Source organism: Quercus suber, unplaced genomic scaffold, assembly GCF_002906115.3.
Source record: "Quercus suber isolate HL8 unplaced genomic scaffold, Cork oak 2.0 scaffold_496, whole genome shotgun sequence".
NCBI classification, from domain to species: Eukaryota; Viridiplantae; Streptophyta; class Magnoliopsida; order Fagales; family Fagaceae; genus Quercus; species Quercus suber.
Genome location: NW_027069945.1, coordinates 92802 through 106515, shown reverse-complemented (window position 1 = coordinate 106515; position 13714 = coordinate 92802). Strand labels below are relative to the sequence as shown.

The window sequence follows — 13714 nt, the reverse complement described above, 5'->3', positions numbered from 1 at the left end:
TGGACGAAGAGTTTAGCTTGATGGTTTAGGACACGTATATATTTAAAATCCAAATGATATGAAAGAGAGCCCTCCAACTTGCATAACGTAATAGAGACAATTGATCTTATAGTAATTACAAAATTATGACTACTTTATATTTGTAGAATAAAAGATAAAATAGAGGTTAAACAAAATATCCAAAACTTTGAGTCACTGTTTAGAAAACCAAATTAGATTGGCTCCTAACCATAATGAGGCTGCTACACTACCACCATTGTGACCAAGGTCGAGATACAAAATGATAATTATGAATTTTTTACTATTCAAATAATGATAAATAAATTTTATTTAATATTCTTTTAGGAAATTAAAAATTTATAATCCAAAGTCTTTGAACCTTTAAAGTCTTGAAAAAAAAGTTTTGGAGACTTCGTTTTTCTTGTCCATCGTCTTGGATTTGGGGTAATCCTTACGCTGGACAAAACCTTTCAATTTAGAAAATTGTTTTTTTGGTACCTAATTTTCCACACAAACAATAAATACACCTAATAACATTTTTGTCCATCTAGATTTTTCAAGAAAGTGTCTTTCACGAAAATTAAAGCGTGATCGCTAGGCCTTAGAATCTTGACAACAAACAACAGGAGACATCAAAATCTAATACCGTGTAAACTAGGTTTTTTTTCTTGATAGCGTGAAATTTTGGTAAGGTATTAAAAGTCTAGATATGTGAATCCTTAAGTAAAATTAATACCTAATTTTCCACACTAACAATAAATACACTTAATAGCATTTTTGTCCATCTAGATTTTTCAAGAAAGTGTCTTTCACGAAAATTAAAGCTTGATCGCTAGGCCTTAGAATTTTGACAACAAACAACAAGAGACATCAAAATATAATACCGTGTAAACTGGGTTTCTTTCTTGATAGCGTGAAATTTTGGTTAGGTATTAAAAGTCTAGATATGTGAGTCCCTAAGTAAAAGAAGAAAAATAGTATGATTAAAATGTGTCAGTGTCAGTTGGATCCATCTTTAAAAACTGGTAGGGGTTGATGGGAAGAGGCCATCAATGATATAAATGGAGAGAAACACAGAGGCGGTTCTCATTTATTTTGCATTACGTTTTAAAATAACAATTACAACTGGGCAATAGTAAAATTTATCAAGGAATCGCACTCCTCTTTTTTCTGGATATATTAAAAGCATTCAGTACAAAACCAAACCAAGAAAGATGAACAGCAACAACTAGCCCCTTGATAAGATACACTAATGCAGTCTTTGCTTCTTTAGCTAAACATATTTATACATCTTATAAATTCTGGTATTAACATATCTAAACCATTCATTGACAAAAGATTTCCAGCAAACGCGTCTCAGGGAAAGTAGCTCCTCTTTGGTTGATGCTACTCCACTGTAGCAACCTAGCACCAGCCTCCTACCCTGCCAATCCTTGCACACAAATGCAGAACCTCTAAACTTTTTCTTCTTGGAATAAACACCCGCAATTAACAGCAGCACATGCCATCATGTACATTGCCCAGGAAAAAAGATTCCTGCTCAAAGGTCTATTCTTTCCTTCCAAAATAAGTTCTTCGTTACAGTTTTCTAGGCAACTGTACAAATATTTTCTGCTATGTTCAACCACAGTCGTGAGAGAAACCCACCAGCCCTCATAAGCTACTTTGTTCTTGTAAAACCAACGAGAGTATAAAACGCCAACAGGCAACAACCACTACCAAAAACAAACTAACATTACACCTGCTCAATGGCCCTTGCAGTGCTTACCCTGCCATTCCTCTTCATATGTCATCTGTATGTGAGCTAGCTTCTACTATTATCCAAATTTCACCAGTAAATTCCATCTGAGTTTAAGAAAAGCAAACTACTAATCACCAATTTTCCTTCACAAATCAAAATCATTGAATCCACTCCAACAATACAACTGCAAATATCACCAGTCCATTCTTGCTTAAGAACAAAACCAATACCATTCTCGGTTGGTCATTTAGTGGCACAGTTTGGTAGACATACTGATGTGTGCGCCTACGTTGGATGGATATAAAGTGGCCACCAATTAGCCACGCAGGTATCTCTAATTTATTGACTGTAGGATTTGATGTGGACCATAACAGTTGTTCATTACATGGAGGAATCACTCTGTTTATGCAAAAGAAAAAAAGGCAATAAATTAAGAACAAAAACTATAAAAGAAAAAAACAATGAGCAATCAATACTATAAGAATAATACCATTAAAAATTAAATAAATAAAACACTAAAATAACAGAAATTATGGAATCGTTGCCCAAGGATGGGAAACCAAGGACCTCGTGTTATCATTCTGCATTCCTACGCATTTGTATTATTGCCAAACTGTGGAAGAAAAAGCAAAACAATAATTATATTAATACTATGGAAGAGAAATTTCAATATGCATTTGTATATAGAAGTTTAAAAGAGCAATGCATTTGCAGGACACCAAAATAGAAAAAAAAAAAAATTATAAACGATTTAATCAATAGTAAGAGGCATGTGACAGCTAATTTAAACAGCTGACCATTTTGAGTCCTTGACAACTTCAGCAAGAGCCCAGGTGGATGTGAGAGAAGGGACCCTAGGCCTAATTTACTAATTCTACAAAGTGTCATTGATTTCTATCCCTCTTTACTGCCGCAATAGGTTCTTGGATGTTTGATCTCCTACTTCCATTATATTAAAGTACAAAAACAAGACAAAAGGAAAAGTTTTTATGATTTCAACCTGACTAAAAAAAAGAGGAAAAAAATGCGGCTATATGAAAGCCAAAAAGGTAATGTTAAGGTACAACTAGCACAATAAAATGATAGATATATAAATGCCAGTAAGGGAAATCCAAGAAGAATGATGATGACTTACCAGCAAAGAAGTCAAAAAATTCTCTAATACTTGATTCAATTTTACATCCTCCATGTCTTTATAGGTGGTTCGTCATTAGAATAACTTCTCCACTAGGTCCAGCCCCATCATCCTCATCATGGCTTCGCTTATTTCGGGTACCTTTGGAGGCTGAATCATTAATATCTTGATAGATTACACCCAGATCCTCAAAGAGACAATGTTTGTATACCAAATGAATCCCAGTTTTCGCCACCCCCAAGTCATTTGAAGAACTTATTCTAATCGCAATTTTATTGGATCCATTCACATCAATTTGACGAAATTTTTCTCCCCATTGGGAGTCAAAATAGCGCGGGGACAAATAGAGCAGCCAAAGGTGACGTGTTCTAACTTTGCCGTATTTTGTCCTAAAAAAAGAGCGTATTGGTGATGCCCTTTCAAATCCATTGACTTTAATCCAACATGTAAGTAGAAAATCTTTAGAGGTATGAGAAACCTTGGCGAATGAAAAACAAACGCGCAACACAATTCCCATCAGCTCATCACACCCATAAGGCACTTGTATCTTCAATTCATTACCCATACATTCATGGTTAAACCATTTTGGAATTTCACCTCCAGGAATAATAATGTCTAAGATGTCTGGCAGTCTATCACTTTGTCCCTGAAATATACAAAGCATAATTTATGTTTAGAACTTAAAGAGAGAGAGAGAGAGAGAGAGATACCTGAAGCATGTTACTGCTGTTTTGAATATAGTCAACCAATTTGAAGCAGTTAACACACTGGAAATTCAAATGGGAGTGATCTGACCTAAAAGGATAAAATTGCAGTTCTGGCAATCTCTCCAGCAAGGTACAATTTTTTGCAATTACAGAATCAATAGTTGATGGAACATTTTCCAATGATTGAAGCCAGTTGCAACCCTCCAAATAGAGTGTTCGAAGATTAGAGAGTTGAGAGATGCTTTCAGGAAGGGAAGCAAAAGAATTTCCACTTAGATTTAAGTGTTATAAAGAGAACAAGCAGCCAATGTCATTGGGGATTGACCAAAGATCGCAGTCACTAAGATGCAAATATGTCAAAGATTGCAGACCTAATAAGGAAGGCAATAGTGGATGAGGATTTGTTGGCAGGGAATTAACTGAAATAAATTCCGGGCTAATTGGCTCAATATGTTGTGCCAGGGAATCAAGTGAACGCAATAATTTGCGCATCGGATGTCTTCTTGGCAGGATATTAAATGGTTTAATTTTGGGGCTAATACGTTGTGCCAGGGAATCAAATGAATGCAATAGTTCACGCATTGGATGACGACTTGTTGGCAGGGAAATTAATGAAGGAAATACTAGGCCCATCAATTCAAGATTTGCTGGCAGGGAATAAAATTCAGAAGACTTCCATCTACAGATATATAGATGTTTCAGATTTTTAAGGAGAACAATGGAAGAAGGAACCTCTTCTATGGCTGTCCAACACAAATTAAGCAGCTCCAAACCTTTTACATTTCCTATGTTTCTTGGCAAGTTACCAAATTTTAGGCATCCAAAAAGATCAATAGAATTAAGCAACTTCATACTACAAATGGTGTTAGGAAGGCGCACAAGATTCACGCAATATCTTAGAGTCAATGAAGTAAGGTTAGTCAAATGTTCAATTGATGAAGGCAGCTCTTCCATATCCGCTTTGCTCAAATCAAGCACCTCTAGGCCTTCGACTATCCATAGGTTCTCTGGCATGTTTTCAATTAGTTCCACAACAGCAGTGCGATCCAAAAAAATCTCCTGTAAGAATTCCTTGTTTACCACAAATTTTGGATTTTCCTTGCATTTGAGCAATTAGAAAGTTCAAGAGTCACAGGAGACTCCACTCCAAACTTTCTTGGAAGACGAATTAGTCTTTCACAATCTTGTAAATTAAGATGAATAAGTTTTTTAAGAATTCTTATGGATGGGTGAAACTTGCGTAAATTTGTACACCTTACAAGAACTAATTTCTCAAGATTTGGGACTCCAGTGAAGTTTGGAGTTATAATCAGGTCTGAGAAGTCGGCGCCCCCCATGTAAAAATTCCTAACTACGCCCCTGTGGGAGAGCCAAGAGTGTTGTTGCAATCTATCACAAACGAATCGTCAATGTAGCAACCAGGTTTAATTCCAAAAGGGTAGAGAATTGTAACGTTCCCACAAACGGCTGCTGCTCCACTACACGAACTTTTTCCCTAACCCACTGCTTTTATAAATAGTCATTGACCACAATATAAACACCATTCCCACCGTCATACCCATATCTCCCTCCCTCGTATCCATATCTCTCTCTCTCTGATGATGATGATGAGCCTCACTGTGAAACAGCAAGGCCAAGCCCTGACTTCTTATGATAAGCCAAAAAAAAAAAAAATCTAGATATTTCTATGGAAATTGCATGGAAGACCAAAGTCAACATGGAAGTCACCAAAAATCTAGCAGCCGATAAAGACGAGTATGGCTTTTAATTTGGAAATTGATCCCGTGACCTACAACTATCGGTAGCTTTTAAGGGTGTTTGTACTCTGGCTTTCACGGGTTAGATTTAGTCAATAAATTTATATATATATATATATATATATATATATATATATATATATATATTTTTTTTTAAAACCTTAAATTTGATGTGAGATATAAACTAACGAAAAATGAAAATATATATATATATATATAGGCGTGTTGACTCAAGTATTAGAGCATTAGTATTGGGAAATTTCAATTCTACTCTATTTTACTATTCTAAAAAGTCACTTTATCATTATACCATATCATTTTACAATACTTCTAACATCCCAAAACTCTATTTTTATTAAAATATTATTTTTTAATCTTTCTTTATTATTTCTTTCCAACCGTCACTTTTTTTCAAACTTGGCATGATTCCAACGGCTCCACCATCACCAATCACCACACCACCACCACCACACCACACCACCACCTCCATGGCTCCACTATCATCAATCATCACACCACCACCAAAATGCTTCAGCCTCTCATCATACACATTACACAATTAGAAAACCCAAACATATTTCAGCAAGCCCGTAGCCATTGATGAACGCAGAGGAACACATAAACCCAGACACCGCCGATCAACCCCGATCACAATAGAAAAAAAAAAAAAAAAATACCAAGATCAAACCTGATAAAACTCGGACAACGCCGCCACTGCCGCCGCTAGATCAACGTTATCTCCATCGTTGATCAACCCAGATCAACCACCAAAATTCCACCGGAACAAAAACTCAAACACCGCCAATTAACCCGATGACAACAGGAAAAAAAAAAAAAAAAAAAAAACCTAGATCAACCTCAATCAAAACCCAGACACCGCCACAGCTAGATCAATGTTTCCTCCATCATTGATCAACCCAGATCAACCACCAAAATCCCACTGGAACAAAAACCCAAACACCGCCACAGCTAGATCAATGTTTCCTCCATCATTGATCAACCCAGATCAATCACCAAAATCCCACTGGAACAAAAACCCAAACACCGCCGATCAACCCCGATCATAACAGGAAAAAAAAAAAAAAAAGCCAGATCAACCCCGATCAAAATCTAGACACCGCCGCCACTAGATCAATGTTTCCTCCATTGTTGATCAACCTAGATCAACCACCAAAATCACACCGAAACAAAAACCCAGACACCGTCACCACTGCCGCCGCTAGATCAACGTTTCCTCCATCGTTTATCAACCCAGATCAATGTTTCCTCCACTGTGATGTGTGATGTTGATGTTGGGAGGAGGATGATGTTTGCGTCTAAAGAGATGAGAGAGCAGATGAGAAAGAGAGAAGGAAGAGAGAGAAGAGAATAGAAATAATGAGGGAGGAGAGAGAAATTTCGGGGGAAAAGCAATTTAAAATATTATTATTATTTTTACAATACTACTATAGTGCAATTCTATCTTTAGAATTGCACTGTAGCAGTATTGCAAAAAAATTTGCAATACTTTGGTTTAGAATTCTCTGATGCAAAGCACTATGAGGCTGCAAATGCCAATGCAAATGCCAAATTCTCTTTACATTTGGCATTTGCATTCCCCAATGCTAATACTATTAGTGGTTTGGAGTCATTCCATAGGATTTTTATATTGCAAAAGTTATTAGAGTTGATTGATTGGACTAGCGCTAAGGCAGGTTGCAATGTGGTAAACCTGGGTGAGATATTTCAACATGTTACAACCATATCTTTTGTTGTTGTTTTTACATTTTCTTAATAATTTCTTAATTTATAGTTAGGTTTGAGAATATTTTTTTATCTATAAAGATTCCCTTTAGTCTTCTCATTGGTTTTCTTGATTTTTTTCTTATGCTATGTTATCATGCCTTGTCATAGTGATAGAGAACAACCTAGCTCTGGTACCAAATTGAATCCTTTACACTGATAGATTGATTATCGGCTTCAAAATCACATACAACTTGTATCTAAATCACTTGGTATAATATCTGAACATGGTGTTCTTGGCTCTACTGATGTTCTAGGTGGCATATTATATGCACACTAAGGTTCCTCCTGATTTTATTGCAGTTTGCACATCTTGAAGACACACCAACTCGATGGAGCTAACCTATGGGATACACTAACCTATGACTCCTATTTTATGAAGCTTGAGATACCGTACGTCTCCTACCGAACAGACAATCTCAGGAGTCAGGAGTGGGGATCCATGCAATGTAATATACTAAAACCATTCTTATGAAAATTCTGTTGTAAAAAGTTGGAAAATTTTATCTATGAAGCATTGTTTTTGTCTAATTATATAACTTCTCAAGTCCCGCAAGTCAGATGCATGCCTCAGTTGTCAATATCCAACATATCCGTAAGAGTAGTATTAGAGGCACAATTTTTTAACGTTTTTGTTTTTAGTTTTTACAACTGTTGATGTTGTTTTTATGATTGGAGAAACATTACTTTCATCTGGTACTAATCCACCTTTGACACTACCTTTGTAATACAAAAATTACAACAAATCATGTCAACTATATTGTGAAAGAAGTTATGATCCTAAACTTATTAATCAATAATTCTCATAAATACTGTACTTGAATTAAAGAATGGATCTCTTCGCTAAGTTGCATAATTTCCCAATTTACTTGCATGCCCTGAATTTCAACCGCGTCAAACATTGTCTTTTCATCTAGCAATGACAATTCTTCTGCAGCCACTGCAATACAAGATCAATAGTCATTATCAAACCATATAATTTGGACACATCCCAGAACCCTCTAGCTAGATCAATTAAATTTGCTACCATCACTGGTTGCTAAGCTACCTTATTAGGCCTTGGTTTAAAACCCAAATCAAAGTTATCCAAGGGTCATTCCACACATATATATTTGTCACATGCCCCACCAAATAGCATAATCCTTAGCATCTTTACTCTTCTTCACCCTGGTGTGGACACGAGGTACAAGCCTCCAATTATACGCATGTATGGGAGGAAGAACAAAAAGAAGACGGCCCATCCTCTGACCTTATGGATGGAGCCTAGTATGGTTGTCCTGCATCACACCCCTTCTATATCCAAGATGCTGATTCTCCTTTTAATTATGTGGCCTTGATACCAACAGCCAGCCAAATTTGACTAACAAAGCTGACCAAGTTCTTCACAATATTTAAGAGCAAGGCCTTCGTTGTTTCCATCAGCTTTTGTTCGCCCCCAAAACTTGCTTACTATGGCACCCATTAAATCACATACCATACGCATGCTCATTTGAAAAGTTTATTTTTATCAGTTTATTATTAGGTTTAAAAAATAACTTATGCAAATGTACAATTATACAGCAAAATAGTAATTAAAGTTTAAAAAGTTGTACATATACTAAATAAATTAATTAAATTGAAAGTAAGATGTTTCAAAAGAGAAAACATGGTATATTATAGCAATAAGTTTAGGGAAAAAACACTTTTTACAACTTTGTTTACAATTGCTAACACAATATGTTGTAATTACTGTATGATAAAGGTAGTATTAGTGAAAAAATTATCTTATAAGTCAATCTTATGAGATATTTCTCTAACATGTGTGGGTCTTGTATGTTGTGAAAGAAATGTTTCATGAGATAATCTCATAAAACATGTTCTCACGCTAGGGTGTGAAAGCTTGATTATGTGTTAAAACACAAGAGCTGTTTAAACCCCCAAATTAAAGATTATAGCTCGGTTGATTTTACTCTAATTTAAACAAAGTGCAGAATAAAGTAAATGCAAGCGAACAAACAATAAAACTACTCTAAGCCATATTCAACAAAACACAGCAAAAAAAAGACAGTTAAAAGAGTAGGGAAGAAGAATGCAAATACAAGAGAACACGCCGATGTGTTATTGAAGAGGAAACCGAAGTACTTGGCAAAAAAACTCTTCGCCGCCCTCCAAGCGATAAATCGATCCACTAGACAATTAGTTGGGATACACGAATAGCAAGAGACCCTCCAAGCCTAATATACCCAATGCACCTGACCCTTCCGAGCTCCTACTCTAACAAAGCTTCTCGAAACCGTGTCTTGTCTAACTCCCCGGATCCTACAATACACCCGATTGCATCCGCTAAAGCTTGGCTTCTTCCAATGCTTCCCAATAGCACCAAAACCTCACTTGACACTCAGAATGGGTGTGGTAAGTGTTTAGACTATCAACCTCTCAAGGATATCGAAATGGAGAGGTAGGAGTTGAGGAAAATCACAATGGATTGTGTAGAGAATTGTGGGTATAACAATCTCTCACTCTCAAAGGTTGTGGTTAGGGTTTTCTCTCTGAAAAGCACTCCTCAACATATGTGGGTAATGTGGGTATATATAGTGTGGGTAGGGACAAGGTGTATCAGATATGACAAATTGGCAAAACAGAATGTTTCGCAGGTATCTCGCAGGAAGGCCTTACCTGCGAGACACTCACAAAAACCAGCTGTCAACATTTATCATAACTTTTCGCATTCCAGTCATGTGCTGAGCATATGCTTTACTTTGCAGGAAGGCTTTTCGCGAGCTACCCGCGAAAACTTCTTTGTTCTTCACTTTGCCTTGAGTCTTCACACTCTCTCTCACACACAACCCTTATAAAGAAATCCCACATAAAATACAGGGTACATAAGATTGAATAAGATTACAATCAAATTTGACAGGGAATAAAAGCCAACATAAAATAGTTGTAAATCACAACTTTATAAAACTTATTTCATACCATTTTAAAAAAAAATTCTTCTACCAAACAAGTCCAATATTATAAAATTTGTTGCGAAAATTATTTTCATAATATTTTTGTTTAGAAAACCGTAAGAACCTAGCATTGCCCTTCTTTTTTAAAGAAACGGAACCTAGCAGACTAGCATTATTTAGGGAAAGGAAAAGATGTTAAAAGTTAAAACCAAAAAATAAAAAGTCATTTCACCCAAAATAAAAATAAAAAATAAAAAAACAGGACTCAAGTTAAGATAAAGCCAAGTCTTTAAGGGCCAGTTTAGTTGAAGGAGTGAAAAAGTAGAAGGATGGAAAATTAGTGGGATGATAGAAAAGTGGGATGATAAAAAATATTTAGTTTTTCCTCGTGTGTGTTTGGCTGGAGTGATGAAAAAGTTGGAGGGTGGAAAACTCTTTTGTTTGGTTGAAAAGAAAAGTGGGAGAATAAAAAATGTAGTTTATATAAATTGACTATTATACCCTTGTTACATAATAGGTAAGAAATAGATTTATTTGTACTCATTAAATAATATAAAATTTACCACATCATACATATAAATTATTATTATTATTATTATTATTATAATGTAAAATAAAAAAAAAAAAAAAAAAACATGGTCAGCAACGTGGTTAGCAACATGGTCAGAACTATTACATCCACAACATTTTTCGCAATACTTTCACAGCAAAATTTATGTGGAAAGTTGTTAAATTTGTCCCCAACGCAGTCCAGATGGGTCATCTTCATCCCAAAGCAGTTGGCCCAGCTTGGAGCTGTCACTCATCATCATCCCCAACGCAATCCAGATGGTTCAGATGGCTTTTGTCTTCTGTCTTCTTTTCTTTTCTTTTTGTTATGATTTGATTAATTTTAAAATTGTGTTTTTGAGTTTGTATTCTGATAATCCGATTATGCTTGAGTCTAGAGATGTTTGAGAAAAAGATTGTTGTATTTGTAGCCATTGTGTTTGTAGCTATGAGAGGAGAGAGAAATGGGGTATTTGTGTAAAAGTGCTTTCACAGTACTTTTCTCTCCACATTTTTCTCCTGATTTGGGAGGAAAAAAAAATGGGCCTGGGAGGGAAAATTTTCTCCCATGTTTTTTGTCTCTCCTATTTTCCTTCCCTAACCAAACAGTGGAAAACAACATTTTTCACCTTATTTTCCTCTCTCTATTTTCCATTCTCCCTGTTTTCACTCCAACCAAACACATCCTAAGTTTTAAGATTTGATTTTTCCCATCAAAACTGACACACACCAAAATACTTATCTAGCTTTTTTTCAAATCCCAAAAAACATGAATATTTTATATTTATTTATACCACATTAATGTACAACATCCGTTAATAGCACCCTACTTTTACATTAGAGGGAGTGATGGGCAAGTGCATCTTACTTTTATAACAAAATCTTAAATTATTAATCATGTAATGGTTTGTCCTCATAAACTTAAACTAGCCCCAAAAATGTCAAAAAATATTCTTTTAAGGATTAGGATTGATTAATTTTACCATAAGTATATGTTAAGTTCTAAAGATTTAGGTTTAAATGTTTAGAATCATATGTTTGTTGTGTTGGCAAATCGAGAACAAAACATATCTAGTCTAAGTGTAAGCCAATTCTTAAAAGTATATATTTCAAGTTTCAAGTCTAGCTGACTACAGAAAAAAAGAAAAAGAAAAAAGTGAGGTTCTACCTTCCTCGACTGATTGATCGAAAATCGCAAGTCCAATTTTTTTGCAGAATTTTTGAACAGGCCAAAGCCCGCGAAAACGCTTTGGGTTTTATTTAAACTTCTCTACATATAAAAGGGAAACCCTAGCCACGTTTTGAAGACTTTTTGGAAGACTTGTGTGTTACACTTTGTGAGATCTGAGATGTTTTGTTCCTTCTAACTACGCAAGAATCTACAAGAGCAAGAACTACAATTAAGCATTGGTAGAACATAGTTGTTGCATCAAGATCATTATTGATGGTGATTTGAAACCTTTGAACGGGATCTCAAAGTCACAAGCAAGGTGGCTTGTGTTGGTGTAAATCCAAGAAGAGAAGGAGTACATAGTGTTAGGACATTTGTGTTTTCACTTGTTAAGAACATATGTCACTTATTTATGTAAATTGGCTAATCCTTTGACAAAACGCGCTCTACTTGTAATTGGGTAGTTCTAGGTGTTTTTAATACTTCAAGAAACAAGGTTTCAAGGTCAAGTGTTAAAGTCATCAAGTCTGTCCAAGAAAAAGCAAGTTGAAGTGTAATTTCATTAAAGCTCGACACCTGCTCGATAGCTACCTCAACACCTGCTATCTGTCAAGATTTATAATTTCATATTTTCTGATCTGATTTTCTTGGGATCCGTGAATATGCTTTTTGGCCTTCTTTTCTTCTAACCCTAAACATATAAAAGGATTGTTTTAAGATCTATCAAATGGTACACAAGTTGCAAAAGCATTGAGCAATCTCTGTTCAAGTAAATTGTGATCAAAAGACGAAGTTCTTGACCTAGTTCATCTTCTCTCAAGAAGTTACTGTGTATTTGCACCAAAGGATTTTGTGACCAAGCATCTTCCTGATCTTCATCGCGTAGGATGAACTGAAGAACTTTGCAGCCAACCTCTTCTCCTTAGTTGGTGTTTAGAAGTCACGTACTGGGATCTGCGCATTGGTTAGTCACGTACTTAGGAGCCGTGCATTAAAGGTGGGAACTGTCGCTACAGATCAAGTCCAATTAGATACTGGGGTAAAGGTTCAACTGTAGGTTGGTAAGGTACTTGGGATTCCTTTACTTGTAACCGCTTGATTTGATAATAGTGGAGTTTCGAGAGTAGTGACCTGAAAACCACCCGGTGGGGTTTTTGCCGTAAGGGTTTTCCCCATTCATAAACAAATCACCGTGTCATTTTATTTCCACTGCATATTTAGTTATTTGGTGATTTGTTTGTGCTTCCACGCAATTGCATGATTAATTGATTAATTAACAACTTGGCTAATTAATTAATTAGTTTAATCACAAGGGGTCATTCAGATTGTGGCCTATCAAGTGGTATCAGAGTAGGCACACTCTGATTAGGTTTAATCTTTGCTGTGTTGATCCATTGACCCTTGTTTGTCATGGATAGAGGACAGTCATTAATCATACCTCCTTTATTTGATGGTACTAACTATGCATACTAGAAAGTACGCATGAGAGCTTTCTTGCAGTCTTTAGATGAGAAGGTGTGGCAAGTTGTAGAGATTGGCTGGACTAAGCCAAAAGAAGAACCGGCCGATTGGGATGACGCAAAGATCAAGGCAGCTAACTTCAACAGTAGAGCGTTAATTGCCCTATTTAGCGCAGTCACAAATGAGGAGTTCAAGAAGATATCCTCAACTGAAACTGTCAAGGAGGCTTGGACCATCCTCCAGACAACCTACAAAGGAACAAAGGCTGTCAAAGATTCAAAGCTTCAAAGGCTCACAACAAGTTTTGAAGAAATTAAGATAGAGGAGGATGAGTCGTTTGATGAGTTCTATGCCAAGCTTAAGAACATAGTGAACTCAGCCTTCAATCTTGGGGAAACCATCCCTGAATCCAAGGTTGTAAGGAAGATGCTCAGATCTCTACCTGAGAGATTCCATGCCAAGATTACTTTAATAGAAGAAT

At 36.0% G+C, this 13714-nt stretch overlaps 1 non-coding gene across 1 annotated transcript; it reads right to left on the bottom strand.

The window, feature by feature from the left end:
* Nucleotides 1-1141: 1141 nt before the first annotated feature.
* Nucleotides 1142-4904, bottom strand: LOC112011647 (uncharacterized). Its single transcript, XR_010624881.1, has 3 exons — nt 2877-4904; nt 2309-2354; nt 1142-2140 (listed from the first exon to the last, which is right to left on the bottom strand). It is a non-coding gene; the product is annotated as an uncharacterized LOC112011647 (transcript).
* Between the last annotated feature and the right edge of the window lie 8810 nt (nt 4905-13714).